Consider the following 24,683-nt stretch of genomic DNA (forward strand, 5'->3'; position numbering starts at 1 on the left):
TTTGGCGTATTTCATTATTCACCTGCTTGAAAATTCAATAATATTTTCACAATAAAATCTTATCCATGCTAATCATAATTATCTCATCAATCATTCTCATAATTTTCTCATTTTTCAAATCTCATCCATACATTTCAATTTCATAAGCATTTCCATACATTTTCATTCAGACTCAATTCATATGTAAACATTCTCAAATTACATAAGCAAAATTTCCAAATTTCCTTAATTTACATAATTTACAAAATAATTACAAAATTTCATAATTTACATAATTTATAAATTAATTACATATGAAAAGCCTAATTAATTAATTTACATCGCATTCCTATTAATTACCTGTTCATAATCTACATTATAATACAATATCTAGCATTTTATACAAAATACAAAATATGATCTATATGGGCCCTATCTACATGCATTGCTGAGGAGGTGACAAACTTTGACACTCTGTAGATCAAAACTCCCAAAATTCCCAGTCAAACGTCCATTGGGTTCTAGCTTCAGTACCTGCGCGAAGGAAAGAATTCCATATCGCTAAGCATTGCTGCTTGGTGGTGCAATAATATAACAAAGAAATAATATACAAATAAAGATAGAAATAAAACATAATTCAAATAATTAAGATTTATTTATACTTCACATGCGGTTTCTAAAATTTAATATGTTTTACCCTAATTTAGTCTTCTTTGAAAGTGTTTATTTCGCCAATGTACGGTAATAATATACAAAGAAAAATGATCTGAAAATAATAAATTTATACTTATATTATTATATAAGTCACATTTGTAATATTTATTTATGTTATAATTTTCTTTGCTAATCTTTTAGCATTTTCTCTATACTTGCTAGATTGTCTCAGATTATTTCATAATAAGTAAATTTTGATATCGGTCCAGTTCATTTCGATTCTTTCTAATAAATAACTATTCTAATTTATTTTAGGTCATCTTACTCATTTATTTAATTTCTAATATTTTTTTTATTACTAATATGCTTAACTTATTTCAATAAATTTCACTGCCCAAGTAACCTATGACAGGCTCACTAAACTGGATAACGGGTCGTTGGCACTGGACACTGCGGTGCCTCGGGCCGTCATACCATGGGACGCAGAATGTCAACCACGTATGCAGTCAGTATGGCTAAAAAGCCATGATAACACATAATCGGGCATAAAAGCCATGAATGTTGGCATAAAGCCATGAATGTGGGCATAAAGCCATGAATACAGGCATAAAGCCTTTCGCAGTACTGCTAAAACAATACCCTATTGGCATGCCAATCTATCCAATCTGACACACGTGTCTAGGCAATACAAGGGCACATAATATCATTAAATATTAATATATTGTGTTTTATGACTTCATTATTTCATGATAAATTTCAATTATAATTCATACATTCATTTGATCATTTATATGATCACAATTCACATCAATTATCATTTTATATCATTGTACTCAAAATACTTCTCCTTTCTACAATAATGAGAACTAATGTCTCATTCATACATTAATATGGTTCATTTATTCATTCATTATGTTATTCATATTTATCACAATTCTAAACAATGGTTCACATGTACTATTGTATTCAAAACATTTTTCCTTGCTCATTTATACATTCAAGAATCTACTTATCTAATTACAAATTTTATATTTCAAGTTGAGTTACTAATATTTTATGAATTCCATTTGTGATGGGCATATAAGCCACAACTATCTATTCACATCAATTAGGTGACTTATTTTTCATGTTTCAAGTAATCCATGAACATTTCATGGATTTCAAATTTATGGTCTTAATTTCCTTTTAACAATTTTGACTAAGATGCATAGTCCACATTTATCATACAATTCTAAGCATTTATGCTTAGAATTGGTTCTAAGTCTTTATCTTAGTTTGCTAATCATTTTGATTACTATTCACCTTACTAGTCAACCAAAATGTTGACTTTTTTATACTTAATGGATATGTTAATTATAATTACAACAAGATCCCACATTTTGAGTTTTATATTTGCTAGTATTAATTGCCAATTGCAATTTAAAGTCCCCTAGATGCATTTCTAAATTTTCAGTTTTTATTACCTAAGTTTATTGTTCCATTAGACAATTTTACAGTGGAAACTGGGCTAACCTTTCTTCATCAAAGTTTTTCCTTATTGTGTCTTCTTTAATTCTATTTTTGAATCACTCCATTTGAAGTTTTGTAGCTCAAGTTATGGTCATTTTACCATAACTGGCCGGATTGACCTGTACCCAGATTTTCTGGGCAATTTGGTTCTGCCAGATTTGGTGACCTAAGTTTGGTTGGCTATTTGACTAGGTTATGGTCATAATTTGGATTTGTGTTCTTCATAAAGTTTTTGGTCTATATCTCAGCTTGTTGTTGGTAAAATTTCAGGTCAATTGGACCTTTCTACACTGAGTTATGGCCAAATGACCAAACACTGTTCATTTGGTCATTTTGCCCAGGCAGACTGCAGGTCACCCGGATTAGGGCAAACTTTTGGTCCACTTGGTTTGGTTTTCTGGGCATGGTTTCTTCACCAAAGTTGTGCCATTATGTGTCTAGTTTCATGTCCAATTGGTATTGTACCAATTAAACCTGTAAAATTCAAGTTATGGCTGTTCAAACCTGCTGGACTCATGCCCAGTCCTGCAGGTCACCAAGGGCAGCATACATAACCTCAATTCTCTTGGCACCATTCACTCAATTTCCTACTCAAACATGACCACATGGTCACTAATTGACCATAACAACCTCTTTTTACCAATACTTAAACAAAATCCAAATTTTGGTGCCCAAACCCTAACTCCAACAATTTCAATTCTCTATATACATGCAATCCATGAATTAAAACACCAAAATCATGTTTAATGGCAGCCATACATAACTATTATGCAATCAAATTGTTGAAACCCTAGGTACCCTAAGGCTACCAAAATTTCATGGGGCAAGTTCATGCATCTTTAATTCATTTTTCATTAAATTTTCAAATTAACTCAACTTAAATTCATGCTTAGAAAAGAATGGAAGCAAGAAAATTAGCACTAACCTCTTGGATGAATTTTCACCCTTCACTTTCCTTCACTTCCTTCTCTTCTAATGGCTGCCCAAGTTTAGCTCTAGTGTTAAGGGAAATTTTTTATGAAGAGAGGGTGAGGTTTTATGGTGTAGTTGGCTAGGGAATCAAGCTCATTTGGAGCTTTAATGGTGGTTTTCCTCTCTTTTTTTTCTTTGGTGTGGGAATAAGAAGAAGGGGCTTCTGAAATTGTTTCATTTTTATCTCATTTTTATGTCATTTTAATCCGTTTTAATTTTCTTGTCAAGTTGTGATTGGGTGGGGGCATATTAATGACATCATGTGATGTCATAATTCCAAATTTCTTTCATTTTTCTTTTCTTTTCCTTTCTACTCATTTCAATTCAATTTTTAACAATATTTATTCATATTTTAGATCATAATAATTATTTACTTAACTAGACAAGTCGGTCAAAAATCGTGTCTGAAGGCGAAATGACCAAAGTGCCCTCCGTTTGGCTTAATGGGCCAAAATTGTCTGTACCGATTGAAAAATTTTTCTAAGCCTGTTCTTGGCATTCTAATGCCATAGAAACCTCAATAACTCTTCTCTGAAGTCCCAAAAATTATTTTATAAATTTTCTCCCGGGTCTAGGGCTCCTAGTTGCGAGAACCGCAACTTCCCAATGGGTTACCCATCGCTAGGGCACCAGCTCATTTAACTTGGTTGTATTTTATTTCTAAAATTTTTCCTAAATTTTTCTTATAAATATTTGAGTTATTTATGACTCCTCACTCTAGTCTAATTATTTTTCCAGACGTTCTAGCTGTCCGGACCGACACCGGTCACCGGAACAGTAGAATGTACGTAATTACTACAGTGAGGGTGTTACATATAATTTTAATTTACAACTGCTCAAAACCAAGAACACTATATACATACAATGAACATATATTACAATACAAAATGCAAAACATGGCATACTCAATATACCCGACGAACTCTCAATATAGCATTAGCAGCCTAGTCTGCTGCCCTGTCAGTCTGCTTACCTGCGACAGCAATGAAAAGCTATCGCTGAGCAAAATTTACTCAGTGGTGCACAATAACAATTTGAAATGCGATATATAAATCTTTTATTGACAATTCACAAATCAAATAATTCACAATTCCATTTCACAATTTACAAAGTTCATATAACACAAATTTGATCAAACAATTGAATAACACAGTTTTGTCAATCAATAACACCATTTGATCAAATAACTGAATAATACAGTTTTGCCAATCAATAACACAATTTGATCAAATAACTGAATAATACAGTTTTGCCAATCAATAACACCATTTGATCAAATAACTGAATAATACAGTGTTGCCAATCAATAACACCATTTGATCAAATAACTGAATAATACAGTGTTGCCAATCAATAACATCACTTGATCAAATAACTGAGTAATACAGTGTTGCCAATCAATAACACAATTTAGGCCATGACACAATATTTTCACATATGCCGTGTTATACACCACGACAAGACACACTCACCCCAGTAATCGAAATCAATGAGGGAGGAAGCTAGCTAAATAATGAGTACTCGTCCACACTCACCTCAGACTGGCAATTCAAAGAGGGAGGAACATAATCACACTCGCCCCAGACTAATAAGTCAAAGAGGGAGGAATATAATAATAGTGTCATGCCAAATGTGAATCAAAACAATTCCAAATCACAATATTTCATACAATTCCCAAATCAAATTTTATCTCAAAATTTCCATTTGCAAAGTAGGCAACACAATAATTTCCAAATAAGATTCTCAAAGCCAAAACAATAAAAAATTATTTATAACTCATTTCTCCAAATAAATTTTCTAGTAAAAGCAATGAATATAAAAATTATTGTACACAGACACAATTTAAAACTATAATGTTTAAATAAATTTTTAAGTAGAAATTAAGAAATCAAAATTATTGTGCACAAACACAATTTAAAACAATAACATACAAATAATCATAATATATTTCAATTGAAAAATTCAAAAGAAATAACTATTGTGCACAAACCTCTGATAACTGTCTTTTGCCTCTGACTCAGTGTTTCCTTCCCTTTCCCTGAGTCTTTGCTAACTGAAACACACAATTTGAAGTGTTTCGGTACTCATTTAAACCATCTCTAACAATAAGGCTTAATACTTAATTTATTGAATTCTATTATTTCCTTAGTCAACCTAAGATGTTGACCCTCGATGCAGTCTAGGTGAATTAGGCTCTAATGTTACCAATATGTCACATTTATAGCCTTTTAGTATTGGTACATGTTACCAAATTCATTTCCATGTATATTGCGTTTTATTGCAATTTGCTGGATTTCGGTATACTAAATTGACCTAGCCGGATGACCTTGTTTCCTCGGTTTTCGGGTTTCGGTCCAAACTACAAACTTGTAGATCTGTCTTATTGCACGCGGGGCAAAATTTTAGGTCATTCTGAGTTGTGTAGACCAAGTTATGGTCAATCTACCAATGCTGGACAGAATGTACTAAAATGGTAGCTTTATGTCATTTTTAGGTCACTTTTGGTTCAGCCAGTTTTTGGACCTGAACTTGTGCAAGCTATTTGGCTTGATTCTGGCCATTTCTGGGCTTTGCTATCTTCATAAGATATATGTCTCAACTATTCATGGTAAAAATTTCAGATCAATTAGACCTGTTTTGAGTGAGTTATGGCCAAAACAATAACTGCTGCCCAAATGGTCAATTTTCAGATTTTCAAAGCACTAATTCGGATTTGGTCATTTTTCAAGTCACCTTCTAAGTAGATTTTGGTAAGCTTCCTTCATAAAAGTTGGCACATTTTGTGCCTAGTTTCACCTCCAATTGGTCTCATACCAATTGGAGCCACACACTTAAGGTTCTAAGCCAAAATACACACTGCCTTATTGCTCATTATTCATCACTCATCAAAGGACACATTTAACATTACCAAGTTACACATTCATGCCATTTCTGTTTTGTACCATAATAGAAACACATTTCCCAACACATTTTTTTGTCATTTTGGCAGCTTATAGCCACACTCAATATACACATTATAGTCTAGAATTTTCCAAGTTCAAATTACAAACAATTTAACCACATAACCTAGCTCATTTACATGTCCGAACTCAAACCTTTATACACATGTACAAGCTGCCATAACAAGTACCATAATTCAACAATAATATTCCATAAACCAAACCACAAAATAACATATTTTATTCCACACTTCAAATTGCCGAATTGTAATCTTCTTCACTTAGCTTTCCAAGCTTCCAAAGTCAAGTGTACATTCACATACATTTAGTATACATCACCCAATTTATTCCTACACACATAAACACTTCATCAACACTTTAATCTACTATTTACATGCAAAGATAAACTGCCCTTATTGAAGTTCCATGGCTGCCAAAAATATACTTCTCCCTTAACTCGTCCAACTTCAAAAATCTTTCCACAATTCAACTACCCATAACATCCACACAAACTTTAATGAAGAAAGCATAAAAAATACCTACTTACCACTTTGAAAACTCTTCAAAACTTCACCAAAACTTGATCTTCTTGTTGCCTATCTATTGCCCAAGGTGCATGGACAACTTTTAGTGAAGGGAGCTTGAGGTTTCCATGGTTGGATCATGCTTGGATGAAGCTTCTAAACAATGCGGCCATGGAGGTTCTTTCTTCTTGGTTTCGGCTGCTCTTTGGGAAGGCTGAAGAAGATGAAAATCTGTCCAAAATGAAGATGTAGTGGTTCACTTAGGTGAGTTTGTGGAGCACTATGTGTTAATTTAAAATTTTTTTAATCTAAATTTCCAAATTCTCACATTTAACTCCCAATTTTTGATATTTAAACTATGTACCACCAATTTATTTTTTCATGACATTTTCCAAATGTAATATCATGTATTTTTAATGGACATTTAGGTCAAAAGACAACTCAGGGTGTCAAATGACCACAATGCCTCTGTTCGGGTTGCATTCCCGATTTTTCGGTAACACCGAGTTTTGTTGTTTTCTATTTCTCACTTTTCTTTGTACTAATTAATTAATTAATTTTTCTTTAATCTTTCTAATGATATTTATACTTCAATAGATGTTTACTTAAGTCCTAAAAGTATTTTCTAGGGTTCCCCATAGTCCAGGGCTAGTTAACGCTCCACGCTACAACTTTCCGGTGCGGTCCCCCATCACTATGGTTCTTGGCTCGTTTAACTTGGTTACATTTCATTGCTATTATTTTTCCTTTATTTTTCTTGTCTTTTCTTTTCTTGTATTTCATTATTCTATGTCTCCTCACTAATATTTAAATATAGTTCTAGGTATTCTAGCTGTCCGGACAGACACTAGTCACTGGAGTAGTAGAACGCACTACCGAACATAGGGGTGTTACAAAAATCTTAGACCAAATACTTTAAGAGATCAGGGGAGAGTACTTACCCGATCCTCATTCAAACAAAAACACGGAGATCGGAGGAGAGTTCTTACCCGAGATCCTCCATTTAAAATTTTGAACCAAAGAGGTCGGGGGAGAGTTCTTACCTGATCCTCATTCAAATAAAAAAACATGGAGATCGGAGGAGAGTTCTTATCCGAGATCCTTCATCAAATCTTACACCGAACACCCTAAGAGGTCGGGGGAGAATTCCTACCTGATCCTCATTCAAATAAAAATGTGGAGATCGAAAGAGAGTTCTTATCCAAGATCCTCCATTTAAAATTTTGAACCAAAGAGGTCGAGGGAGAGCTCTTACCTGATTCTCGCTTAAATTAAAATAAGGAGATTGGAGGAGAGTTCTTATTCGAAATCTCCCATTCAAAACTCTTAATAAAATATACCTAGAGATCGGGAGAAGTTCCCTGCCCGAGCTCTCTTAACAAAATTGAAACTAAATGACATGACCCCAATACACAAGACAATCTCACTCAAACACTTATTCACTAAAGGGCCACCTCACAAACTTGTGTTCCTAGGCAACCTAAGATAAGTGAAATATCAAACATTCCTTTATTTTGCACAAAGGATTAACATCATCACTATCCCAACCCCCTAATTATCCTTTTAATTTATGAAAGAGCATAACATTAAATCTGTTTACCTTCATTGAGGGACGAGGCAGGGTGCCTAACGCCTTCCCTGCCCGTCTGCGGACCCCGAACCTAGAATCTTTGTTTTCGAAGTGGTTTCTTTTAAATTTATTTTCACAAATGGTTTTTTTTAATTTCCCTCAAAATTAAAGTGGCGACTCCTCACTTTTCCACTTCGGTGAAGAGTTTTCGTCCAGGCGACTGCAAAATACCTTGCGACATGAGAAGGAATTGAAGTGAGTAATGATATTGGATTTGAGTTTAGGTGAGTTATCTTGGCTAACCTGCAGGACTGAGTATGAGTCTAGCAGGTTTGGGTAGTTATAAATGGAGTTGTAGAGGTTCAATTAGTCCAAGACCAATTGAACATGAAACTAGACACATAATGGCACAACTTTGGTGAAGAAACCCTACCCAGAAAACCAAACCAAGTTAGCTTAAAAATTGCCCTAATCCAGGTGACCTGCAGTCCGCTTGGGCAAAATGACCAAATGAATAGTGTTTATTTATTTGGTCATTACTTAGTGTAGAAAGGTCCAATTGACCTGAAATTTTACCAACAGAAAGCTGAGACATAGACCTAAAACTTTCATGAAGAACACAAATCCAAATTCTGACTATAACCTAGTCAATTTGCCAACCAAACTTAGGTTACCAAATCTGGCAGAATCAGTTTTGCCCAGAATTTTGGATTCTGTCTAATCCGGCCAGTTATGGTTTTTAGGCATAACTTGAGCTAAAAAACTTCAAATGGAGTGATTCAAAAAAAGAAATGTAACTAGACAAAATAAGGAACAACTTTCATGAATACAACTTTGCCAAATTCCTACTGTAAAAATGACTAATAGAACAGTAAACACAAGGCTTGAAATCTAAAAATTTTAAACAACTAACACTAAGCTTAGAAATGGTATTGGCAACCAATACCAACAATTTTAGAATGCAAAATGCGGTATGTTGGGAGTATTAGAACCAATGTACCTATTGTCTATGCAAAAGTCAACATTTTAGTTGACCAATGAAATGAATAGTAACACCTAAACTTAAATTTCAAGAATTGTAAAGTTTAAAAGTGCAACATGCCCTAGTACACCTAGCAAGATTGGTTTGGATAGGTTGGCATGCCAATAGGGTTCAGTTAGCAGTACTGCACATGGAATTATGCCATTCTGTGATTTCATGGCTTTTAGCCATTCTGACATTATGTTGATACTTGGCCTTGTGCCTAATGTTATTACAGCCTATTAGTTATTCTGTTGCACACCGGGAGACACATATGTGACCGATGGTGTGACGGCCCGAGGTACTTGATGCCCAATGCCAGTTTACCCGTTTATCCAGTCCAGTCATCCAGTATAGGTTACTTGGGCAACCAAAAAATGAAAGTTGATAAATTTAATGAAATAATGAATATAACAAGTACCAAATAAATAAGACTACCAATAATTATCAAAAATTTATCTGCATGAGACATTAATACACTCACTGCATATTTATTTTTTTTTATTAGTTCTTTTTATTTTATTATTAATACCACTAAGCATTATTGCTTAGTGCGTCGCTTTTTTCCACGTGTAGGTTCTGGAGAGACAGACAGAGAGCCCAGCAGACCACAGACTGGGTGAGGTCACAGATCTATCTAGAGTCAGAGTCACCTCTCATCTACAGTGCATCAGTGGCAGGACCTTTAGGTCCCTTTTGAAATTATATTTTTGCATTTTGTAATAGGTAGTAGTTTGTGATTTGTAAATTATGAACTCATGTAAATAGTAAATTTATGTAATCATCTGTTGATATACATATTTTGAAGAATTTTGTTAATTAATATAATTTGAGAATATCTTCATGAAATTTTAGTTGATTTTGAATTTGAATGAAATTGTGGATTAATGTTGAGAAATTGAAATAATTGCTAACGTTGAGACCATGTTGATGGTTATTGGAGTTTGAGAATGATTGGAAATGATTATTGGAAGTGTTTTTCACAGGTTCCGAAGAACTGTTTTCTCCATTTTCAGCCGGTACTCTGTCGGATTTTTTATAAAATTTTCGAAACCTAAAATAAATTATAATTTCAATAAATGACTTAAATGAATTATATTTCATAAATTGTACTTCATAACTATGAAAAAAATAAATTAGGAAGAAAAAAATGATTGAATTAAAATAGGGTGTTTCGGTACACTGTGTGGCATATCTTGCTCGAGTACACTGTAGACGAGTAAGGGGTATCACATTTAGTGATATCAGAGCACGGTTTAGGCGTTTCTGGGCCTAGATTGAGTCCATACCATGCATTGCATTTGTAAGAGTCGAGGTGACACTAATGCAGATCTATTTGTCTTTGTTGTTTTGATTAGGATATGGACCCCACATCTCAGAGGGCAGTTGAGGAGGAAGTGAAGAGTCATGCTCCACCTGCAGTAGCTGAGACTAAGGGTAGGGGAGAACCTACTCCACCAGCTCCAGCAGAGCCTGCTCAGCCTCTACAGGCTATGTTCCAGCAAATTGCTGGGATAATGCCACCACCACCACCACCACCACAGCAGAAATCACATCTAGAAAGACTAAGAAAATTTGGAGCAGTGGATTTCTTTGGCAAGAGAGAAGATGATTCTATTGCAACCGAAAATTGGTTGAACATTCGGTTGCAACAGAACCGGTAGAGTTTTAAAACAACTGCACTGCACTCCTAAACAAAATCTAGAAGCTGATGTATCTCTGTTACAAGATGATGCCTACCAATGGTGGGATACAGTGTCTAGTGAAGTACAGCCAAAAGTAATAAATTGGGATTTCTTCCTCTCAAAATTCAAGAAGAAATATGTGGGTAGTGTATACCTAGAAGAGAGAACCAGAGAGTTCATTAACCTGAGGCAGAGACAGCTGACAGTGGCAGAGTATAAAAAAGAATTTGTCAGACTAAGACGCTATTGAAGGGAGATAGTCCCTAATGAAGCCGAAAGGTGTAAAAGATTTAAAGAGAGATTAAATGACAACATAAAGATCATGATTACTGCCTTGGGAATCACAGACTTCACCAAGTTAGTGGAAGCTACTATAAAAGTTAAAAAGGTTAGAATAAGTGAGCAGACCAGAAGAGAGAGACAGCAGAAGAGGGGCCCGGGTCAGTCTAGCTCATTTCCAGCACCTAGGAAGAAGTTCCATCAGTGGGTAGCTCTCCAAGGACGGGGTTTAGAGGACCAGCCCCAGCATCTTCTGCATGTCCGCATTGCCTGAAGTGGCATAAGGGGGAGTGTTGGAGAGTGACTGGTGCCTGCTTAAGGTGTGGGTCGACAGAGCATCAGTTGAGGAACTGTCCACGTAGAACTACTACAGCTGCTCCAACACAAGTAGACAGACCTGCTCCTGCACCACAAAGGGGTAGGAAATTTGGTAAATCTGAGGCAGTGGGACCATCACAGAAGCCTGCATCTGAGCCAGCAGAGAGGCCTGAGGGCAGACCACCTACTAGAGCCTATGCCATAAGAGCTCAGGAGGAGCAAGATGAAGGAACGGAAGCGTGAAAAACACAAGTTTATACCACTGAATTCAAAAATTTTCACCTAGGGTCACATGCACCATGCAAGATTTATTTTTATCTATTTGATTTCAATGATAAACAACATATTAAAACTCTTTTAATATGTTTTTTGGATCTGTATTTGCCATTTAAGATTTTAAAATTAATCAGATTAATTTTAGAACCCTAGATTAAATCAAGAACGATTACACTAACCTCTTGATGTGCTGCAGCGTGTCTGCGCCTTTGAGATTCTTCTTCAGGACACCAGATGTTGTCCCTCTAGCTTGTCCACACCAAGAACACCTATGGCAGCCCTTGAACAGCTTCTAAAGCCTTTTCTATTAATTAGAAATTCAAGTTCTGCCTTTTAAGAGATTAGAGATGTAAACAGGACACTAGAAACAATTTCTAGCGTTCTTAATTCAAGAGATTGATGGCTAATCTCTTTGAATTGATGAGAGATGAAGAGAAATAGCTGGAGAGGCTCAAAGTGGCGTGACAATTGAGAGGAGAGGCTGCTGGTTATGTTTTCTTTTCATAACCACACTTAAATAGCTAGGTTAACACATTAAACCCTAGCCACATGTCACCTTTTGATTAGCTCTAGGTTTAAGTGACCCAATCACATTGTGCCAAGTGTCAAACCTATATTTAATCTTGATTTTAATCATCTTACATGATTAAAAAAATATTTGGCAAGCTTATGTGTTATGCCATGTGTCACCATCTCATGGTGCCACGTGTCACACTGTGAAATGACCAAAATGCCCCTATGTTTTAATTTTGAGTTCTTAACCCAAAATAATTATTTTCTTCTTCTAATTAATTTATATCAAATATAAATTAATTAATTAATCTCTATTAATTAATTTCTCATCAATTAAATTCATATTTAAACACTTTAAATATAAATTTAATTTATACTACACATCCAATAATCTAGATTTAGTTTCAAGTCATGCTAGGGACTTTGCAATTTAATTGCAAACCAAATCTATTTAATTAATCAATTAAACTCTTTAATTAATTAATTAAATCATATTTAAATAGGTGATAACTTGTGTATGTGTGTGACTTACTAGGCTCATCACTAATTGGCAATGAGACATGATATCAACTCTTAATATCATCAGAACTCTTTCTTACCATAAATGATTTCTCTAAATCATTTTATGAACCTCATAGACCATGGTTAACACCTAGCATAGCATGCCATGGCCACCCAATTAGTAATAAGATTTACCTTAAATGAACCTATAATCATATGTTACCATGCACTAGAATCTCTCTGTTACAAAATCCCAACTCAAGCTGGAGTCATGGTTTATGTCAAACTCCATTTGCTATGAATATTATGTTCTCTTTTAATTCCAGTTCTTGATTAAAAAGATTTTCTCATCAGAAACTCTTTTCTGAATAAATCTATCTGTCCTGGCCAGAAACTTGAAACATCAAGAACAATTAAATGAACATAGGATTTTATCTCTATTTACTTAGAGGAACAGATTCCATCTTGATCAACACCTACCTCCATATATAACTAGCAGGAGCCAACACATGCCCATATACCCATACATAGTACAAGTATGAAAGCGAGATCAAACTCAAACTACCTATATACAAGATAACTGTGTTATCTCGTGTCTAAAGATTATATGCATCGATATGATTTATGACAAAACATTGACAAGAGTAAACTCCATGTGCTTGTCATAAGTGTCAACTGGTTCGACCTACTTATCATTTATAAGTGCCTATCATGTTTGTTATATGGCATGAGACTCACCATTCCATCTTATTTATATCTCATATAAATAACTTGGGAACAAACATGAATACAATCTTTACGGATAAGTCATGTCCTTATTATGAAGTATCCTCGATTGTGAACCTATTTATGATACTTTGTGCTAGAAATATTGTCACTCATATTCTTAACAACTTAAGAATAATATTTCTAACAAAATATCAATGGACCTTTTCTATTACACATAAATATATTATGTAAACGGAAAAGTGGAAATGCCTTTTATTATTAAAAATATGTACAAGATACATACTAAATGATATGCTCTAGGGCATACTACTAAGAATCTCCCACTAGCACTAGAGCCATTCATTACAATATCTTAGACCTATCTTCTCAAGATGTCGGTCTAGCGAGTCTGTGACATAGGCTTAGTGAATGGATCAGTGGATTTTCACTAATGTTATTTTTACGCATGGCTATATCGCCTTGCCCAACTATATCTCCGATAATATGGTAGTGCCTTTCTATGTGTTTGGATTTTGGGTGAGACCTTAGTTCCTTAGCTCAGTATGATCGCTCCATTATTGTCACGATGTAGTGGAACTGCGACTCAATGGAAGGAACTACTGTAAGTTCATCACGAACTTCTTTATCCAAAGCGACTTCTTTTGCGACATCGATGCAGAATATACTCGACCTCGATGAGTGGAATCTGCGATCGTGCTCTGTTTGGAACTCTTCCAACCGATCGCACCTCCATTACAAATGAACACATATCCAGAGGTAGACTTTCTATCATCGATATCTGATTGGAAATCAGAATCAGTATAACCATCCAATTGCAAGTCTCCACCTCTATAAATCAAGAATAAATCCTCAGTTCTTCTCTAGTACTTAAGGATATTCTTGTGACTATCGATGTTCCAAACACTGGATTGGATTGATACACCGCTAGTCAAACTAACGACATATGCGATATCCAGGCCTAGTACACAACATTGCATACATTAAACTTCCAATAGCCAAGCATATGGAATCTGGCCATCTTATCTCTTTCTTCAGGTGTCTTTGGAGACATCTCTTTAGAAAGGTGGATACCATGTTTCACTGGTAACAATCCTCTCTTGGAATCAAGCATGTTAAACCTCTTTAACACCTTTTCCAAGTATAGACTTTGGGATAAACCAATTATTCTTTTCGCTCTATCTCTATAGATGCGAATCCCAAGAATATAGGTTGCCTCCCCTAAGTCTTTCATGGAGAATGTATTTGACAACCATACCTTTATAGTCGTCAACATACCTGTATCATTACCCATCAACAATATGTCATCCACATATAAGACAAGGAAAGTGATAGCACTGTCACTAACCTTCTTATATACACATGGCTCATCCTCATTTTTGATAAAACCAAAAGATTTAATGGCTTCATCAAAACGGATGTTCCAACTCCTCGAAGCTTGTTTCAACCCATAAATGGATCGCTTTAGCTTGCATACCTTGGAACCATCTTGGGATTCAAATCCCAAAGGTTGTTCCATGAAAATGTTTTCTTCAATGTATCCATTGAGAAAAGCTGTTTTGACATCCATCTGCCAAATCTCATAATCATAGTATGCAGGTATTGCTAATAAAATCCTAATTGATTTAAGCATGGCAACAGGAGAGTAAGTCTCCTCATAGTCTAGTCCTTGGATTTGGCGAAAACCTTTCGCTACTAGCCTTGCCTTATATGTCTCTACATTTCCATCAGAACCAATTTTCTTCTTGAAAACCCATTTGTTCCCTATAGGTACAATACCTTGGTGGGTCAACAAGATCCCAAACTTGATTCTTATACATGGAATCAATCTCGGATTTCATAGCATCAATCCATTTTGAAGAGTCTATATCTGATATAACTTCTTCATAGGTAAGTGGATCATCTCCATGATCTACTTCTTCATGAGTAGACAACTCTTGTTCTTCTTCATGAAGAAAACCATATCTCACCGGTGGGTGAGATACCAGTTGTTCTACGAGGAGCAGTGTAGATGTTTCATCAATGGGTATTGGTTGACTAGATGGATCTATATCCATCGATGCATTGGTTGGTCGAATTCTCCAATTCTAACTCTATTTGCCTTCCTTTGCCTCCTTCTTGAACAAGCGTTGTTCAAGAAATGTGGCATCTCTACTTATCACAACCTTTTTGTGAAGTAGGCAAATAAAAATAATATCCAAAACTATCTTTTGGATATCCAACAAATCGACCTTTTCTAATCTGGTCTCCAATTTATCGGTGTTGATTTTTGATATAAGTGGACAACCCCAAATCTTAACATGCTTAAGACTTGGTTTTCTTCCATGCCATATCTCATAAGGTGCGGAAGAAACTGATTTTGATGGAATCCTATTCGAATATACAAAGTGATTCTAATGCAAATCCCCAAAGAAGATTGGCATATCGGTATAGCTCATCATACTACATACCATATCCAATAGGGTCGATTTCTCCTTTCGGATACACCATTCACCGTGGCGTTCTGGAGAGTCGGTGAGAAACAATGCCATGCTCTCTCAAGTATTCATCAAATTCGATTACTCAAATAGTCACCTCCACGATCGATCGAAGAGCTTTAATATTCTTTCTGTTTGATTTTCTACTTGATTTAAATTCTTTGAACTTTTCAAAGATTCATGTTTGTATTTCATCAAATACAAATACCCAAACCTTGATTTATCATCGATAAAGGTAATAAAATAATGAAAACCCCCTAGCCATTTCTTTAAATGGACCACATACATCACTATGTATTAGCTCCAAAATATTTTCACTCTTAGCCCTTGTCCAACAAAGGGTGATCTAGTCATTTTACCCCGAAGGCAAGATTCACAAGTTGGAGTAGGCTCAGAGCCCAATGAGGATAAAATCCCCATTTTCTCCAATTTTGCAATCCTATCTTCTGCAACATAAAATAACCTTAAGTGCCAAATATATTTTGAACTGAGTTGGTTTTCACCATGGCATTGCATTAATTTAGATTGCTATACTGCAGGCGGTGGAAACACTTTCTTACTGGCAATGGAAACAATTTCCTGTTGGTAATGGAAACACTTTCTTACTGGCAATGGAAACACTTTCCTTTGCCTTTGTCAGCTTTGGTCTTTGTTTTCTGTTTAGCTATTTTCTTAGAAGGACCAGGAATCTGAGATTTCTTTTTCTTATTGACCTTCTTCTTGTTGGACTTTCCAGCAGAAGAAGATGCAACCAAAGCCACCTCTTTCACTTTATTGACTAGCATATTCTTTTTGGCAATAACCCGGTATGTTGAGTAAACTAGCTAAGGTGCATTCTGTTTAGTCATATGGAAATTTGTCACAAAATTCCCAAAGACTCGGGAAGGACTGAAGGATCAAATCCGTTTATAGTTGGAAATCCATGTTGAAGTCAAGATGTTCCAAGCTGCTCAATCACCGAATCATCTTGTGGACATGATCCCCAACATTACATCCCTCAGACATCCTCATACGGAATAGCTGTCTAGATATCTCATACCTAGCATTCCTGCTGTGCTCACCATACAACTCTTGTATGTGAAGGAGGATCTCACTCGCACTCTGCATGTTCTCATGTTGCTTCTGTAACTCATTACTCATGGAAGCAAGCATGTAACACTTAGCTCTCATATCATGCTCCTTCCACTTGTCCAAAGTTTCATGTTCCTCTTGAGTGGCCTCTGGAACATTTGAATCTAGAACATATCCTATATGTTCAAGGTTCAGGACAAGTTTCAAATTTCTTAGCCAATCGCATGATTAGGTCCATCAACTGTTGTGATCAAGTATGCTTGCAAGGATATTGGATGGTGGTGGTTGTTTTGTGCTCATTTTTATCAGAAAATTAACTGCAGAAAATAACCAGATTAATTAGTAAATGTATCATGTAATTAACCAAAATGATTATGGTCTTTTAATCAAATTGGTCCTCCCACTAACTTAGCGAATCCTACACTTCCAAAGTAGAAAACGGAAATCCTAGTTGGATGGATTTCTAGTGGGTGATTGAATTCTTATAATTCTATTGATCATCCTCAGGTAAATCCATTATTGGAATGGAGTGGCACTGTCCCAAAGTAATCACTTTAAATATCTAGGCTCAGTCCTTCAAGTAGATGGGGGATGTGAGGAGGATGTTAGTCATAGGATTAAAGCCGGATGGTTGAAGTGGAGACGTGCCACGGGAGTTTTATGTGATCGTAAGATTCCCAATAAATTAAAAGGAAAATTTTACCGTACAGCTATACGACCGGCTATGCTATATGGTAGTGAGTGTTGGGCACTGAAAGAGTCCTACGCATCTAAGATAAGAGTTGCAGAGATGAGAATGTTAAGGTGGATGAGTGGCCATACTAGACTAGATAAAGTCCGTAATGAAAGTATTAGAGAAAAGGTAGGAGTGGTGCCAATTGAAGATAAGTTGAGAGAAGGGAGATTGAGGTGGTTTGGTCATGTGAAGCGTAGACATACGGAGGCTCCAGTTAGACAAGTAGAGCACATTAGGCTAGAGGATAGAAAGAAAAAAAGGGGTAGACCTAAATTGACTTGGAGGAGAGTAGTACAAAGATGACTTAGAAGAATTACACATTTCTGAGGATTTAACCCAAAATCGTTCAGAGTGGAAAAAGCGAATCCATATAGCCGACCCCAAATTTTTGGGATAAAGGCTTAGTTGAGTTGAGTTGAGTTGAGTATAAGTGAGCAACCCTTTGCCCATCACATCTCATGTGAGGTTCAATCCTTTACCTAGCCCCTAATGCTCAAAATCTCAGGTACATCCATTATTGACTTATCTTGCATTAGTTAAGTTGATCCCATTGAGCCAGTAATTATGCAAATAATTTTAATGTCCTCAGGTACATCCAATATTGGCCACCAAACCATTTACATATTTACAACATCTCATGCTTAACAATTATTTCTTAAGAAAATCTCTTAAATTAATTGCATCTCATGCAACTATTTAAAATTTCTTAAAATAATTGTCCCAATGGAGGGCTTATGTTATAATTACTTTAATTATAGCATTTCCAACTTAATGATTTGTTTGGAAGATTTTATAGCCATCCTAATTACTATTAAGGTCTCACTTTGCACATTATCCATTTAGCATGCATATATCATATAATTGCATACATTCCCATACATCTCATGCATTCATGGATAAGCAGTAAATATGGTATGATCATGGACTTTCTAAGGGATTCAATTCTGAGCCACCAAGAATTGAATCAGGGCATTCCTAGGTGCATTTCATTCATTCATTTTACAAGAGTTGCTGAAGGAGTACATAATCAACACTTGATATTGAATTCCTCCCACTGGTCCCACCAATGCTCTTGACCTCCTTGAACTTCTTGCAATCCAATATTACATAGTAATCCTTGGCATACCAAGGCGAATTTACAAGAACTTAAATAAATGAAATTACAACCCAAAAATATTACAAACTTAATAATACATACCCAAAATAAATTAAAATAAATTAATTTACAATCCCAAAGAAACATAAAAGAAATAAATCCAATCACATTGGTCTTTTATAGTCCATGATCATCCATCATGCATATCACTATTTAACAATTAAATAAAACATACATACTTATATTAAATTGAATATCTCATATTCAACTTAAAAATCAGATTTGAATATGATTCAAATAAATTTAAAAGTTCAAATTTGAATCTCATTCAAACAAATTTAAAAATTCAGATTTGAATCACATTCAAACAACTTCAAAAATTCAGATTTGAATCACATTCAAATATTTTTTAAAAAATCAGATTTGAATCACATTCAAATATTTTTTAAAAAATCATATCTGAATTTTATTGAATCAATTTTAAAAAATCAGATTTAAATATGATTCAAACAACTTTAAAAATTCAGATTTGAATCACATTCAAACAACTTTTAAAATTCAGATTTGAATCACATTCAAACATTTTTTAAAATTCTGATTTGAATCATAATTTAATTGTGTGATTAAAACAACTAATTAAACACTTTAATTAGTCAAAGAATAGGCCTTAGATCATACAACAATTGCAGAATTAAAAGCCAAACCTTGAATCACCCATGGAACCATTGTTGCGCCACCATTGGTGGCTTCACCTTGTGTGACGAAACAACTCTTAATCCAACCATCTATGAATCAATGATATTATGATCTATTCACACAATTAAATCATATAATCAACTATCTAAATGGCATATATAGTGGCTCGATACCAATTGAAGGAACAGGCGTGAAAAACACAAGTTTATACCATCAATTCAAAAATTTTCACCTAGGGTCACATGCACCATGCAAGATTTATTTTTATCTATTTGATTTCAATGATAAACAACATATTAAAACTCTTTTAATATGTTTTTGGATCTGTATTTTCCATTTAAGATTTTAAAATTAATCAGATTAATTTTAGAACCCTAGATTAAATCAAGAACGATTACACTAACCTCTTGATGTCTTTGCGGCGTCTGCGCCTTTGAGATTCGTCTTGAGGACACGGATGTTGTCCCTCTAGCTTGTCCACACCAAGAACACCTATGGCAGCCCTTGAACAACTTCTAAAGCCTTTTCTATTAATTAGAAATTCAAGTTCTGCCTTTTAAGAGATTAGAGATGTAAACAGGACACTAGAAACAATTTCTAGCGTTCTTAATTCAAGAGATTGATGGCTAATCTCTTTGAATTGATGAGAGATGAAGAGAAATAGCTGGAGAGGCTCAAAGTGGCGTGAAAATTGAGAGGAGAGGCTGCTGGTTATGTTTTCTTTTCATAACCACACTTAAATAGCTAGGTTAACACATTAAACCCTAGCCACATGTCACCTTTTGATTAGCTCTAGGTTTAAGTGACCCAATCACATTGTGCCAAGTGTCAAACCTATATTTAATCTTGATTTTAATAATCTTACATGATTAAAAATATTTGCAAGCTTATGTGTTATGCCATGTGTCACCATCTCATGGTGCCACGTGTCTGTATCGTGAAATGACCAAAATGCCCTATTTTTTAATTTTGAGTTCTTAACCCAAAATAATTATTTTCTTCTTCTAATTAATTTATATCAAATATAAATTAATTAATTAATCTCTATTAATTAATTTCTCATCAATTAAATTCATATTTAAACACTTTAAATATAAATTTAATTTATACTACACATCCAATAATCTAGATTTAGTTTCAAGTCATGCTAGGGACTTTGCAATTTAATTGCAAACCAAATCTATTTAATTAATCAATTAAACTCTTTAATTAATTAATTAAATCATATTTAAATAGGTGATAACTTGTGTATGTGTGTGACTTACTAGGCTCATCACTAATTGGCAATGAGACATGATATCAACTCTTAATATCATCAGAACTCTTTCTACCATAAATGATTTCTCTAAATCATTTTATGAACCTCATAGACCATGGTTAACACCTAGCATAGCATGCCATGGCCACCCAATTAGTAATAAGATTTACCTTAAATGAACCTATAATCATATGTTCCCATGCACTAGAATCTCTCTGTTACAAAATCCCAACTCAAGCTGGAGTCATGGTTTATGTCAAACTCCATTTGCTATGAATATTATGTTCTCTTTTAATTCCAGTTCTTGATTAAAAGATTTTCTCATCGAAACTCTTTTACGAATAAATCTATCTGTCTGGCCAGAACTTGAAACATCAAGAACAATTAAATGAACATAGGATTTTATCTCTATTTACTTAGAGGAACATTCCATCTTGATCAACACCTACCTCCATATATAACTAGCGAGAGCCAACACATGCCCATATACCCATACATAGTACAAGTATGAAAGCGATATCAAACTCAAACTACCTATATACAAGATAAGCTGTGTTATCTCAGTCTAAAGATTATATGCACTGATATGATTTATGACAAAACATTGACAAGAGTAAACTCCATGTGCTTGTCATAAGTGTCACCGGTTGACCTACTTATCATTTATAAGTGCCTATCATGTTTGTTATATGGCATGAGACTCACCATTCCATCTTATTTATATCTCATATAAATAACTTGGGAACAAACATGAATACAATCTTTCTGGATAAGTCATGTCCTTATTATGAAGTATCCTCGATTGTGAACCTATTTATGATACTTTGTGCTAGAAATATTGTCACTCATATTCTTAACAACTTAAGAATAATATTTCTAACAAAATATCAATGGACCTTTTCTATTACACATAAATATATTATGTAAACGGAAAAGTGGAAATGCCTTTTATTATTAAAAATATGTACAAGATACATACTAAATGATATGCTCTAGGGCATACTACTAACACAAGATGCCTCGGACGTCATCAGGGGTACGTTCTCCCTCTACAATACTTCTGTGCATGCATTGGTGGATCCAGGATCTACTCATTCATACATCTACATCAACTTACCCGTAGAAAGGGGGATACTAGTAGGGGAGAGTGACCAAGACATTCTAGTCACTAATCCATTGGGCCACAGTGTAATGGTGAACAAAGTGTACAAAGGTTGCCCGTTAAGGATTCAGGGGTATGAATTCTTAGCAGACCTAATTGAGTTACCTTTCCATGAGTTTGACCTGATTTTGGGAATGGACTGATTGTTACGTCATCAGGCAATGGTTGATTGTAAGTTGAAGAGAATCTCATTGAAAACTCCTGAGGGTAATGAGATTATAGTTGTGGGGGAAAGGACAGATTTCTTGTCCAATGTCATCTTAGCCACAGTTGCAAGAAAACTGATGAGAAAAGGCTGTGAAGCCTACCTAGCACATATGGTGGATACTAGGCAGGCTAAGCTAGATCTATGTGACATACCCACAATAAGAGACTTCCCAGATATGTTCCCTGAAGAATTGCCTGGTTTGCCACCAGAAAGGGAAGTTGAATTTGCTATTGAGATACTGCTGGGTACAGCACCAATCTCTATTGCTCCTTATAGGATAACACCCACAGAATTGAAAGAACTGAAAATCCAGTTACAGGAGTGAAGGAACGGAAGCGTGAAAAACACAAGATTATACCATTGAATTCAAAATTTTTCACCTAGGGTCACATGCACCATGCAAGATTTATTTTTATCTATTTGATTTCAATGATAAACAACATATTAAAACTCTTTTAATATGTTTTTGGATCTGTATTTGCCATTTAAGATTTTAAAATTAATCAGATTAATTTTAGAACCCTAGATTAAATCAAGAACGATTACACTAACCTCTTGATGTGCTGCAGCGCGTCTGCGCCTTTGAGATTCGTCTTCAGGACACCAGATGTTGTCCCTCTAGCTTGTCCACACCAAGAACACCTATGGCAGCCCTTGAACAGCTTCTAAAGCCTTTTCTATTAATTAGAAATTCAAGTTCTGCCTTTTAAGAGATTAGAGATGTAAACAGGACACTAGAAACAATTTCTAGTGTTCTTAATTCAAGAGATTGATGGCTAATCTCTTTGAATTGATGAGAGATGAAGAGAAATAGCTGGAGAGGCTCAAAGTGGCGTGACATATGAGAGGAGAGGCTGCTGGTTATGTTTTCTTTTCATAACCCCACTTAAATAGCTAGGTTAACACATTAAACCCTAGCCACATGTCACCTTTTGATTAGCTCTAGGTTTAAGTGACCCAATCACATTGTGCCAAGTGTCAAACCTATATTTAATCTTGATTTTAATCATCTTACATGATTAAAATTATTTGGCAAGCTTATGTGTTATGCCATGTGTCACCATCTCATGGTGCCACGTGTCACACTGCAAAATGACCAAAATGCCCCTGTGTCTTAATTTTGAGTTCTTAACCCAAAATAATTATTTTCTTCTTCTAATTAATTTATATCAAATATAAATTAATTAATTAATCTCTATTAATTAATTTCTCATCAATTAAATTCATATTTAAACACTTTAAATATAAATTTAATTTATACTACACATCCAATAATCTAGATTTGGTTTCAAGTCATGCTAGGGACTTTGCAATTTTATTGCAAACCAAATCTATTTAATTAATCAATTAAACTCTTTAATTAATTAATTAAATCATATTTAAATAGGTGATAACTTGTGTATGTGTGTGACTTACTAGGCTCATCACTAATTGGCAATGAGACATGATATCAACTCTTAATATCATCGAACTCTTTCTTACCATAAATGATTTCTCTAAATCATTTTATGAACCTCATAGACCATGGTTAACACCTAGCATAGCATGCCATGGCCACCCAATTAGTAATAAGATTTACCTTAAATGAACCTATAATCATATGTTACCATGCACTAGAATCTCTCTGTTACAAAATCCCTACCCCAGCTCGAGTCATGTGTTATCACAAACTCCATTTGCTATGAATATTATGGTCTCTTTTAATTCCAGTTCTTGATTAAAAGATTATTCTCATCGAAACTCTTTTACGAATAAATCTATCTGTCTGGCCAGAACTTGAAACATCAAGAACAATTAAATGAACATAGGATTTTATCTCTATTTACTTAGAGGCAGATTCCTTCTTGATCAACACCTACCTCCATATATAACTAGCGAGGAGCCAACACATGCCCATATACCCATACATAGTACAAGTATGAAAGCGATATCAAACTCAAACTACCTATATACAAGATAAGCTGTGCTATCTCGTGTCTAAAGATTATATGCATCGATATGATTTATGACAAAACATTGACAAGAGTAAACTCCATGTGCTTGTCATAAGTGTCACTGGTTCGGCCTACTTATCATTTATAAGTGCCTATCATGTTTGTTATATGGCATGAGACTCACCATTCCATCTTATTTATATCTCATATAAATAACTTGGGAACAAACATGAATACAATCTTTCTGGATAAGTCATGTCCTTATTATGAAGTATCCTCGATTGTGAACCTATTTATGATACTTTGTGCTAGAAATATTGTCACTCATATTCTTAACAACTTAAGAATAATATTTCTAACAAAATATCAATGGACCTTTTCTATTACACATAAATATATTATGTAAACGGAAAAGTGGAAATGCCTTTTATTAATAAAATTATGTACAAGATACATACTAAATGATATGCTCTAGGGCATACTACTAACAATCTCCCACTAGCACTAGAGCCATTCATTACAATACCTTAGACCCATCTTCTCAAGATGCCGGTCTAACTGAACTTGTGACAAAAGCTT

Source organism: Hevea brasiliensis, chromosome 13 (genome assembly GCF_030052815.1).
Source record: "Hevea brasiliensis isolate MT/VB/25A 57/8 chromosome 13, ASM3005281v1, whole genome shotgun sequence".
In the NCBI taxonomy this organism is placed as follows: domain Eukaryota; kingdom Viridiplantae; phylum Streptophyta; class Magnoliopsida; order Malpighiales; family Euphorbiaceae; genus Hevea; species Hevea brasiliensis.